The sequence below is a fragment of the Bufo bufo genome, chromosome 6, assembly GCF_905171765.1.
Source record: "Bufo bufo chromosome 6, aBufBuf1.1, whole genome shotgun sequence".
Lineage (NCBI taxonomy): Eukaryota > Metazoa > Chordata > Amphibia > Anura > Bufonidae > Bufo > Bufo bufo.
The window spans coordinates 261,310,531-261,323,323 of record NC_053394.1 but is presented as its reverse complement, the minus strand read 5'-3'; positions in this window follow the sequence as shown (position 1 = coordinate 261,323,323).

Sequence of the window (12,793 nt, the reverse complement as noted above, 5' to 3'; positions counted from 1 at the left end):
ACACCCCAAAGGTGGATGGGCGCATATCCACGTACCTCGACTATCTTACAGCTGAAGACCCTACAATAGTGAGGGGACAAGACCACCGGCCCCCTACACAGACACGGAGGGAGCCAGGGTCACCTGGATCCAGCAAACAGAAAATCACAAATACATAAACAGTACTTATCTTGCAGACGACTGGGAACTAGGAAAGGCATGCACACACACTCCAGGAAGTTGTATAAGCCGCAACCTAATGCATCATGGGGAGGAACTTAAAGGGAAGCAATCAGTCCAACTGCATGACAGCTGAGATAGGCTAACGAGATGAGGAACTGAAATCAAAACAAAGAAACTCAAGGATGAGGTTCTGGACAGCTCCTGTCAGAACTTCTCAGCTGTCTAGTTGTGACAGTACCCCTCCCTCTACGAGTGGACTCCGGACACTCAGAGCCCACCTTCTCAGGATGGGACCTATAGAAAGCCCTGATGAGACGAGTGGCCTTAACGTCCGTCACTGGGACCCACATCCTCTCCTCAGGACCATAACCCTCCCAATGAACGAGGTACTGGAGAGAACCGCGGACATAACGAGAATCCACAATCCTAGAGACCTGAAATTCAAGATTTCCATCAACCATAATCGGAGGAGGAGGCAAAGGCGAGGGTACAATAGGTTGAACATAAGGTTTCAATAAGGACTTATGAAAAACATTATGGATCTTCCAAGTCTGAGGAAGATCAAGATGGTAGGCAACAGGATTGATGACAGACAGGATCTTGTAAGGCCCAATAAACCTAGGACCCAACTTCCAGGAGGGAACCTTCAATTTGATATTCTTGGTAGACAACCACACCAGATCACCAACATTCAGGTCCAGACCAGGCACACGTCTCTTATCCGCCACACGCTTATATCTCTCACTCATGCTCTTTAGATTATCCTGAATCTTTTGCCAAATAGATGACAAAGACGAGGAGAATCTGTCCTCATCAGGTAAACCAGAAGACCCCTCTCCCGAGAAAGTCCCAAACTGCGGATGAAACCCATATGCACCAAAAAATGGTGACTTATCAGAGGACTCCTGACGACGGTTATTTAAAGCAAACTCAGCAAGGGACAAAAACGAACACCAATCCTCCTGATTTTCCGCCACAAAACAGCGCAGATATGTCTCCAGATTCTGATTGACGCGCTCCGTCTGGCCATTCGACTGCGGGTGGAAAGCAGAAGAGAATGACAACCGAACCCCCAAGCGAGAACAGAAAGCCTTCCAGAATCTGGAAACAAACTGAGACTATGTCTGAAGGGATACCATGCAATTTGACAATTTGGTCAATAAATGCCTGCGCCAGCGTCTTAGCATTGGGCAAACCAGGAAAAGGGATGAAATGCACCATTTTGCTAAAACGGTCCACCACCACCAGAATCACAGTCTTCCCCGAGGAACGAGGCAGGTCCGTTATGAAGTCCATGGACAGATGTGTCCAAGGACGGGAAGGAATGGGTAAGGGAAGGAGAGGACCTGATGGCCGTGAATGAGGGACTTTGGCACGAGCGCAAGTCTCGCAGGCTGCTACAAAACCCTCAACCGACTTATGAAGCGCAGGCCACCAGAATCTCCGAGCGATGAGATCCAGTGTGGCTCTTTCCCCCAGGTGCCCAGCAAGGACCGTATCGTGGTGTTCCTTAAAAATCTTGTGTCTTAAAGTGAGAGGCACAAACAACCTCCCAGGAGGACAAAGATCAGGAGCCTCCGACTGGGCTGCCTGCACCTCTGCCTCCAATTCAGGAAAAAGAGCAGAGACCACCACACCTTCAGCCAAAATGGGACCCGGGTCTTCAAAATTCCCACCTCCCGGAAAACAACGTGACAGGGCATCTGCCTTCACATTCTTAACCCCAGGGCGGAACGTGACCACAAAATTAAACCTTGAAAAGAACAAAGACCATCTGGCCTGTCTCGGGTTTAGACGCTTGGCTGACTCCAAGTAGGCCAGATTCTTATGGTCAGTAAACACGGTAATAGGGTGTCTGGCTCCCTCTTGCCAATGGCGCCATTCCTCAAAAGCTAACTTGATGGCCAACAGCTCCCTATCTCCCAGATCGTAATTTCTCTCTGCGGAGGAGAGTTTCTTCTAGAAAAAGGCACACGGTCGCCATTTGGCAGGAGAGGAACCCTGAGACAAGACCGCACCCACACCCACCTCAGAAGCATCAACCTCAACTATGAAGGGTAAAGAAATATCAGGTTGTACCAGGATGGGAGCGGAAGCGAAACTCTCCTTGATATTAGAAAAGGCCTTACGCGCCTCTACCGACCAAGAAGAAAAATCTACCCCCTTTCTGGTCATATCAGTGAGTGGTTTAACAACAGAGGAATAATTCAAAATAAACTTCCTGTAATAATTGGCAAAGCCCAAAAAACGCATCAGCGCCTTCTGATTCTCAGGAAGCTCCCACTCAAGCACAGCGCGGACCTTCTCGGGGTCCATGCGAAAACCAGAAGCGGAGAGAAGAAACCCCAGAAATTTAATTTCTGGAACCGCAAACACACATTTTTCCAGTTTCGCGTATAATTTATTCTCCCGCAGGATGAGCAAGACCTGACGTAAGTGTTCCTTATGAATCTTGAAATCAGGAGAAAAAATCAAAATGTCATCCAAATACACTAATACAAATTTTCCCATTAAATGATAAAAAATGCTGTTCACGAAATGCTGAAAAACGGCTGGGGCATTCATCAAACCAAAAGGCATAACCAAATTCTCAAAATGGCCCTCAGGGGTATTGAAAGCCGTCTTCCATTCGTCTCCTTCTCTGACCCTGACCAGGTTGTATGCCCCTCTTAGGTCTAATTTGGAAAAGACTTTAGCCCCAACAACCTGGTTAAACAGGTCCGGAATCAGAGGAAGCGGATAAGGGTCACGAATAGTGATACTGTTCAGCTCCCTGAAATCCAGACAAGGTCTTAAAGAACCATCTTTTTTCTTAACAAAGAAAAAACCAGCGGCAACAGGTGACTTTGAGGGTCGTATGTGTCCTTTTCTCAGACTCTCAGAGATATAAGCACGCATAGCGACCCTCTTAGGTTGGGAAAGATTGTATAAACGAGATTTAGGCAGCTTGGCGCCTGGGATGAGATTAATAGGGCAATCGTACTCCCTGTGCAGAGGCAAATCCTGAACTCCACTCTCAGAGAAGACATCCGAAAATTCAGAAAGGAAAGGTGGAACAGTCTTAGTAGAAACCTCAGAAACAGATGTCATGAGGCAATTCTCTCTGCAAAAGTCACTCCAACCATTTATTTGCCTCGCTTGCCAATCAATGGTGGGGTTATGTTTAGTGAGCCAGGGTAGCCCCAACACTAGAGGAGTAGGCAAACCTCTAAGGACAAAACATGACACATCCTCAACATGAGCATCACTCACAATTAAACGGATATTGTGAACTATGCCCTTTAATGATTTCTGAGAAAGTGGAGCGGAATCAATAGCAAAAACAGGAATATCCTTTCCCAAAGTGCATACCTGGAAACCATAAGTTATTGCAAATTGATGATCAATGAGATTGACAGCTGCTCCACTATCCACAAAAATCTCACAAAAAATGCTCTTGCTCTCTAGCGCCACCCTAGCAGGCAGGACAAGACGGGAACTACAAGAAAACGGAAAACCTTCAATTTCCGCCTCAACCCTGCCAATAGTAACAGACGGAACATTTTTAAAAGATTTTTTCCTTTTTGTTTCTTTATTACTCTCAGAAAACTGCCTGAATCTCCTAGAGGGACACACATTTGCCAAATAATTTATACCTCCACAACAAAAACAACCCTCCCATGCGGGCTGAATCTTCTATTGTCTGAGGCAATCAACCCCAGCTGCATGGGCTCCTGCTCAGAAGGGGCTGACAGCGACTGAGACCCCTGCGCACAGAATGGGACCGCTGCACTGTCCCGGGACTGAGCATGACAGGAAGGAGAGATCTCTCCTCTCTCTTTAAGACGCCTGTCAATACGAATGGCCTGAGACATAACAGAATCCAAGGAGGTAGGTCTCTCATGAAAGGCAAATGCATCTTTCAATCCCTCTGAAAGACCATGGCAAAATTGACTTCGGAGTGCAGCATCATTCCAACCAGTATCAGCTGCCCATCTCCGAAATTCTGAGCAGTATATCTCTGCGGATTGTTTACCCTGGCATAACAGACGTAGTCTAGACTCAGCCAGAGCAATACGATCCGGATCATCATATATCTGACCCAGGGCTAAAAAGAATTCATCCACTGAACGGAGGGGCCGTGCCCCCTCCGGCAGCGAAAATGCCCAGGACTGAGCGTTACCCCTGAGCAGCGATATAATGATCCCCACCCTCCGTTCCTCATCACCAGAGGAATGGGGAAGAAGGCGAAAATGGAGTTTGCAAGCCTCTCTAAAACGCACAAAATTCTCACTACCCCCGGAGAACGTATCCGGGAGCGAGATCTTAGGCTCAGAACAAACTCCATGAACGCAAGCTGAACCGGTCACTTGAAACTGAGAAAAAGTCTTACGGAGATCAGCTACCTCCAATGAAAGACCCTGGAAGCGTTCAGCCAAAAGTGAAACCGGATCCATGCTTGAGACGGTTTATGGCGGGTTATAATGTCACGGATGGTGTACAGGGAAACAAGACAATACAATATAATCTATAAGTCACTGGATCCACAACTAAGGAACAAAAGGGAGACCCCTGCATGAGACCTGCCACTCTCCCTGACTGCTCAGCCTATGCGAACACCCCAAAGGTGGATGGGCGCATATCCACGTACCTCGACTATCTTACAGCTGAAGACCCTACAATAGTGAGGGGACAAGACCATCGGCCCCCTACACAGACACGGAGGGAGCCAGGGTCACCTGGATCCAGCAAACAGAAAATCACAAATACATAAACAGTACTTATCTTGCAGACGACTGGGAACTAGGAAAGGCATGCACACACACTCCAGGAAGTTGTATAAGCCGCAACCTAATGCATCATGGGGAGGAACTTAAAGGGAAGCAATCAGTCCAACTGCATGACAGCTGAGATAGGCTAACGAGATGAGGAACTGAAATCAAAACAAAGAAACTCAAGGAGGAGGTTCTGGACAGCTCCTGTCTGAACTTCTCAGCTGTCTGGTTGTGACATCTTCCTATTGAAAAAACAAAAGTTGGATTCAAAATGGCTGACTTCAAAATGGCCGCCATGGTCACCACCCATCTTGAAAAGTTTCCCCCCTCACATATACTAATGTGCCACAAACAGGAAGTTAATATCACCAACCATTCCAATTTTATTAAGGTGTATCCATATAAATGGCCCACCCTGTATAATGGGCCACCCGTTCTGTTCCGAAAATTACGGAAGGCACACGGGCGGCTTTTGTTTTTTTAAGATCCGCGGTTTGCAGTCCGCAAAAAACAGCACGATCGTGTGCATGAGGCCTTATCCTGAAATTTCCAAAACAGGGTTACATTTTTGGAGTTTCTACTGTAGGGGTGTATCAGGGAGTCTTCTAAAGCGACATGGCAGCTTAAAATTATCCCAGCAACATCTGCCCTCCAAAATCCATATGTTGCTCCTTCCCTTCTTTAAACTGCCGTGCGCCCATACAGCGGTTTACGACCACATATCAGATGCTTCTGTAAACTACAGAATCAGGGTAAGAAATATTGAGTTTTGTTTGGCTGTTAATTAGGGATGAGCGAACCCGAACTGTATAGTTCGGGTTCGTACCAAATTTTGGGGTGTCCGAACATTTTCGTTAAAGTCCGTGTTCGGGTTCGGTGTTCGGTGCTTTCTTTGCGCTTTTTGAAAGGCTGCAAAGCAGCCAATCAACAAGCCTCATACTACTTGCCCCAAGAGGCCATCACAGCCTTGCCTACTATTGGCATGGCTGTGATTGGCCAGTGCAGCATGTGACCCAGCCTCTATATAAGCTTGGGTCACGTTGCGCTGCACGTCACTCTGCTGATTCAAGCATAGGGAGATGTTGCGGCTGCGACGTTAGGGCGAGATTAGGCAGTGATTAACTCCTCCAAAAGACTTCATTCTGTGATCGATCTGCAGCTGTGGATCATTGAAGTGCTAGTATTGACTTGCTCACTTTTTTGAGGTTGCCCAGAGCGTTTTTAGATCACTTTTTTTCTGGGGTGATCGGCGGCCATTTTGTGACTTGTGGTGCGCCAGCACAAGCTATCACCAAGTGTATTTAACCATCAATAGTGTGGTTATTTTGTGCTATATCCTACATCAGCTGCAGGCTGAGCCTGTGTCACCGAAGTGCATTTAACCATCAACAGTCTGATTATTTTTTGGCCATATACTACATCTGGTGCAGGCTGAGCCTGTGTCACCCAAGTGCATTTAACCATCAACAGTGTGGTTATTTTTTGGCCATATACTACATCAGGGGCAAGTTGAGCCTGTCACCCAGCGCCTAAAAAATAGACCTGACATTTCTATTCAAGCAAATCTGTACTGTTTTAGCTGGTCAAGTTATTTGTAGTGACCGTAAAAGCACACTTTTTTTTCGGGGTTGAAAAACTATTCCCAAATTTGCCATTCTCCAAATAACTAGTTTCTGGTATTTGAGGCCTACTTGAAATCTATCCCAAAAAGGATATCTTACATTGAAGGTACTGATAGTGTCATTCAGAAAAACCTAAGACACACGCTACCGTGCAGATAGAAGTCTGATTCTGAGATTAAACCTTAACCTGTCACACAGTGCAAAAAAAAACAGGTCTCACATTTCTATTCAAGCAAATCTGTACTGTTTTAGCTGGTCAAGTTATTTGTAGCGACCGTAAAAGCACACTTTTTTTTCTGGGTTGAAAAACTATTCCCAAATTTGCCATTCTCCAAATAACTAGTTTCTGGTATTTGAGGCCTACTTGAAATCTATCCCAAAAAGGATATCTTACATTGAAGGTACTGATAGTGTCATTCAGAAAAACCTAAGACACACGCTACCGTGCAGATAGAAGTCTGATTCTGAGATTAAACCTTAACCTGTCACACAGTGCAAAAAAAAACAGGTCTCACATTTCTATTCAAGCAAATCTGTACTGTTTTAGCTGGTCAAGTTATTTGTAGTGACCGTAAAAGCACACTTTTTTTTCTGGGTTGAAAAACTATTCCCAAATTTGCCATTCTCCAAATAACTAGTTTCTGGTATTTGAGGCCTACTTGAAATCTATCCCAAAAAGGATATCTTACATTGAAGGTACTGATAGTGTCATTCAGAAAAACCTAAGACACACGCTACCGTGCAGATAGAAGTCTGATTCTGAGATTAAACCTTAACCTGTCACACAGTGCAAAAAAAAACAGGTCTCACATTTCTATTCAAGCAAATCTGTACTGTTTTAGCTGGTCAAGTTATTTGTAGTGACCGTAAAAGCCCTTTTTTTTCTGGGTTGAAAAACTATTCCCAAATTTGCCATTCTCAAAATAACTAGTTTCTGGTATTTGAGGCCTACTTGAAATCTATCCCAAAAAGGATATCTTACATTGAAGGTACTGATAGTGTCATTCAGAAAAACCTAAGACACACGCTACCGTGCAGATAGAAGTCTGATTCTGAGATTAAACCTTAACCTGTCACAGAGTGCAAAAAAAAAACAGGTCTCACATTTCTATTCAAGCAAATCTGTACTGTTTTAGCTAGTCAAGTTATTTGTAGCGACCGTAAAAGCACACTTTTTTTTTCTGGGTTGAAAAACTATTCCCAAATTTGCCAATCTCCAAATAACTAGTTTCTGGTATTTGAGGCCTACTTGAAATCTATCCCAAAAAGGATATCTTACATTGAAGGTACTGATAGTGTCATTCAGAAAAACCTAAGACACACGCTACCGTGCAGATAGAAGTCTGATTCTGAGATTAAACCTTAACCTGTCACACAGTGCAAAAAAAAACAGGTCTCACATTTCTATTCAAGCAAATCTGTACTGTTTTAGCTGGTCAAGTTATTTGTAGCGACCGTAAAAGCCCTTTTTTTTTTCTGGGTTGAAAAACTATTCCCAAATTTGCCATTCTCAAAATTGTGGTGAACGGGAACAATGAGGAAAACATCTAATAAGGGACGCAGACGCGGACGTGGACATGGTCGTGGTGGTGTTTGTGGACCCTCTGGTGCTGGGAGAGGACGTGGCCGTTCTGCCACAGCCACACGTCCTAGTGTACCAACTACCTCAGGTCCCAGTAGCCGCCAGAATTTACAGGGATATTTGGTGGGGCCCAATGCCGTTCTAAGGATGGTAAGGCCTGAGCAGGTACAGGCATTAGTCAATTGGGTGGCCGACAGTGCATCCAGCACGTTCACATTATCTCCCACCCAGTCTTCTGCAGAAAGCGCACAGATGGCGCATGAAAACCAAGCCCATCAGTCTGTCACATCACCCCCATGCATATCAGGGAAACTGTCTGAGCCTCAAGTTATGCAGCAGTCTCTTATGCTGTTTGAAGACTCTGCTGCCAGGGTTTCCCAAGGGCATCCACCTAGCTCTTCACCAGGGGTGGAAGAGATAGAATGCACTAACACACAACCACTTATGTTTCCTGATGATGAGGACATGGGAATACCACCTCAGCACGTCTCTGATGATGACGAAACACAGGTGCCAACTGCTGTGTCTTTCTGCAGTGTGCAGACTGAACAGGAGGTCAGGGGTCAAGACTGGGTGGAAGACGATGCAGGGGACGATGAGGTCCTAGACCCCACATGGAATGAAGGTCGTGCCACTGACTTTCACAGTTCGGAGGAAGAGGCAGTGGTGAGACCGAGCCAACAGCGTAGCAAAAGAGGGAGCAGTGGGCAAAATCAGAACACCCGCCGCCAAGAGACTCCGCCTGCTACTGACCGCCGCCATCTGGGACCGAGCACCCTAAAGGCAGCTTCAAGGAGTTCCCTGGCATGGCACTTCTTCAAACAATGTGCTGACGACAAGACCCGAGTGGTTTGGACGCTGTGCCATCAGAGCCTGAAGCGAGGCATTAACGTTCTGAACCTTAGCACAACCTGCATGACAAGCATGAACTGCAGTGGAGTAAACACCTTAAAAACAAGGAAGTCACTCAGGCTCCCCCTGCTGCCTCTTCTGCTGCTGCCGCCTCGGCCTCTTCTGCTGCTGCCGCCGCCTCGGCCTCTTCTGCTGCTGCTGCCGCCACCTCAGCCTCTTCCTCTGCCTCTGGAGGAACGTTGGCACCTGCCGCCCAGCAAACATGGGATGTACCACCAACACCACCACCTGCGTCAGCAAGCATCTCAACCATGTCACACGGCAGCGTTCAGCTCTCCATCTCACAAACATTTGAGAGAAAGCGTAAATTCCCACCTAGCCACCCTCGATCCCTGGCCCTCAATGCCAGCATTTCTAAACTACTGGCCTATGAAATGCTGTCATTTAGGCTGGTGGACACACACAGCTTCAAACAGCTCATGTCACTTGCTGTCCTACAGTATGTTGTTCCCAGCCGCCACTACTTCTCCAAGAGAGCCGTGCCTTCCCTGCACAAACAAGTGTCCGATAAAATAAAGTGTGCACTGCGCAACGCCATCTGTGGCAAGGTCCACCTAACCACAGATACGTGGACCAGTAAGCACGGCCAGGGACGCTATATCTCCCTAACTGCTCACTGGGTAAATGTAGTGGCGGCTAGGCCCCAGGCGGAGAGCTGTTTGGTGCACGTCCTTCCGCCGCCAAGGATTGCAGGGCAACATTCTTTGCCTCCTGTCTCCTCCTCCTCCTACTCAGCTTCCTCCTCCTCTTCTTCCACCTGCTCATCCAGTCAGCCACACACCTTCACCACCAACTTCAGCACAGCACGGGGTAAACGTCAGCAGGCCATTCTGAAACTCATATGTTTGGGGGACAGGCCCCACACTGCACAGGAGTTGTGGCGGGTATAGAACAACAGACCGACGAGTGGTTGCTGCCGGTGAGCCTCAAGCCCGGCCTGGTGGTGTGCGATAATGGGCGAAATCTCGTTGCAGCTCTGGGACTAGCCGGTTTGACGCACATCCCTTGCCTGGCGCATGTGCTGAATTTGGTGGTGCAGAAGTTCATTCGCAACTACCCCGACATGTCAGTGCTGCTGCATAAAGTGCGGGCCATCTGTTCGCGCTTCCGGCGTTCACACCCTGCCGCTGCTCGCCTGTCTGCGCTACAGCATAACTTCCGCCTTCCCGCTCACCGCCTCATATGCGACGTACCCACCAGGTGGAACTCCACCTTGCATATGCTGGACAGACTGTGCGAGCAGCAGCAGGCCATAGTGGAGTTTCAGCTGCAGCACGCACGGGTCAGTCGCACTGTGGATCAGACACACTTCACCACCAATGACTGGGCCTCCATGCGAGACCTGTGTGCCCTGTTGCGCTGTTTCGAGTACTCCACCAACATGGCCAGTGGCGATGACGCCGTTATCAGCATTACAATACCACTTCTATGTCTCCTTGAGAAAACACTTAGGGCGATGATGGAAGAGGAGGTGGCCCAGGAGGAAGAGGAGGAAGAGGGGTCATTTTTAGCACTTTCAGGCCAGTCTCTTCGAAGTGACTCAGAGGGAGGTTTTCTGCAACACCAGAGGCCAGGTACAAATGTGGCCAGACAGGGCCCACTACTGGAGGACGAGGAGGACGAGGATGAGGAGGGGGTGGAGGAGGAGGAGGTGGAGGAGGATGAGGATGAAGCATGTTCACAGCGGGGTGGCACCCAAAGCAGCTCGGGCCCATCACTGGTGCGTGGCTGGGGGGAAACACAGGACGATGACGATACGCCTCCCACAGAGGACAGCTTGTCCTTACCTCTGGGCAGCCTGGCACACATGAGCGACTACATGCTGCAGTGCCTGCGCAACGACAGCAGAGTTGCCCACATTTTAACGTGTGCGGACTACTGGGTTGCCACCCTGCTGGATCCCCGGTACAAAGACAATGTGCCCACCTTACTTCCTACACTGGAGCGTGATAGGAAGATGCGCGAGTACAAGCGCACGTTGGTAGACGCGCTACTGAGAGCATTCCCAAATGTCACAGGGGAACCAGTGGAAGCCCAAGGCGAAGGCAGAGGAGGAGCAAGAGGTCGCCAACGCAGCTGTGTCACGCCCAGCTCCTCTGAGGGCAGGGTTAGCATGGCAGAGATGTGGAAAAGTTTTGTCAACACGCCACAGCTAAGTGCATGTCACGGAACCATGAACCAGACGTACAACAAGAGATAAGTGAAAATAAGAAGGCTTTATTGAAAATAAAGCTGTAAAGCAAAAGTCCAAACGGATGGTGAAACCGAGCAGAGTCTTTGCGAAGCCAGAGGTCAGGAACCAGAAGGGTAGTCAGACGAAGCCAGGATCAGGAACCAGCAGGGTAGTCAGACGAAGCCAGGATCAGGAACCAGCAGGGTAGTCAGACGAAGCCAGGATCAGGAACCAGCAGGGTAGTCAGACGAAGCCAGGATCAGGAACCAGCAGGGTAGTCAGACGAGGCCAGGATCAGGAACCAGAAGCAGCAGCAGTCTTAGAAGCATGTGAACACAAGAGGACCAAGCAAGGAACTGAAGCCACAGACCTCCTATATATATGAGCTAGGCATCCAGCTCCTCCCAGGGGAAGGAGGAGCCGCAGGGTGGAAGGCTACAAGAAACCCAGGACCCAAGATGGCCGCCAGCACATGTCAAACGAAGGAGAGCAGCAAGCAGGTAAGACCATGACAGTACCTCCCCCTCAAGGGCCCCTCCTCCGCGGAGCACAAAACGGTTTCTGAGGGAAGCGTGCGTGGAAGGCTCGGAGCAAGGCAGGAGCATGGACATCTGCGGAGGGAACCCAGGAACGCTCCTCTGGACCATAACCACGCCAATGGACCAAAAACTGCAACCGACCGCGGACCAGGCGTGAGTCCAGGATATTGCTCACCTCATATTCCTCACGATTGCCCACTTGGACCGGACGAGGCCGAGGAACCGAGGAAGTGAAACGATTACACACCAGTGGCTTCAACAGGGAGACATGAAACACGTTGGAGATCCGCATGCCAGGAGGAAGCGCAAGGGCATAGGCTACCGGGTTTACCCTGCGAAGCACTCGGAAGGGACCAACAAAGCGAGGCGCCAGCTTGGGAGTGGGCACTCGAAGGTTGAGGTTGCGGGTGGACAACCATACACGGTCTCCGACCTGGTAGGAAGGAGCAGGCGCTCGTCTGCGATCAGCCTGGAATCTCTGGCGCTGCGCAGAGACCTCAAGGGACTTCTGGATCTGTACCCAAGAAGCACGTAGGACGGAAAGGTGATCCTCCACAGCAGGAATATCCTGGGGAGAGAATACCTCCGGTAACACGGCAGGTTGGAACCCATAATTGGCCATGAAGGGAGACGTCCCAGAGGAAGAGTTCACCGCCGTGTTCCTGGCAAACTCAGCCCAAGGCAGGAGGTCAACCCAATTGTCTTGGTGATCGGAGACATAGCAACGAAGGAATTGCTCCAAGGCCTGATTGGATCGTTCTGCGGCCCCATTGGACTGAGGGTGGTAGGCCGAGGAGAAGGAGAGATGAATCCCCAACTGGGAGCAAAAGGCGCGCCAGAACCTGGACACAAACTGACTCCCCCGATCCGACACAATCTCCTTAGGCAAACCGTGCAACCGGAAGACCTCCCTGGCAAAAATCGTGGCCAACTCTTGTGCAGAGGGTAACTTCTTGAAAGGAACACAGTGGCACATTTTGGAAAACCGATCCACAATCATGAGAATGACCGTATGGCCTCGGGATGCAGGGAGGTCCACAATGAAATCC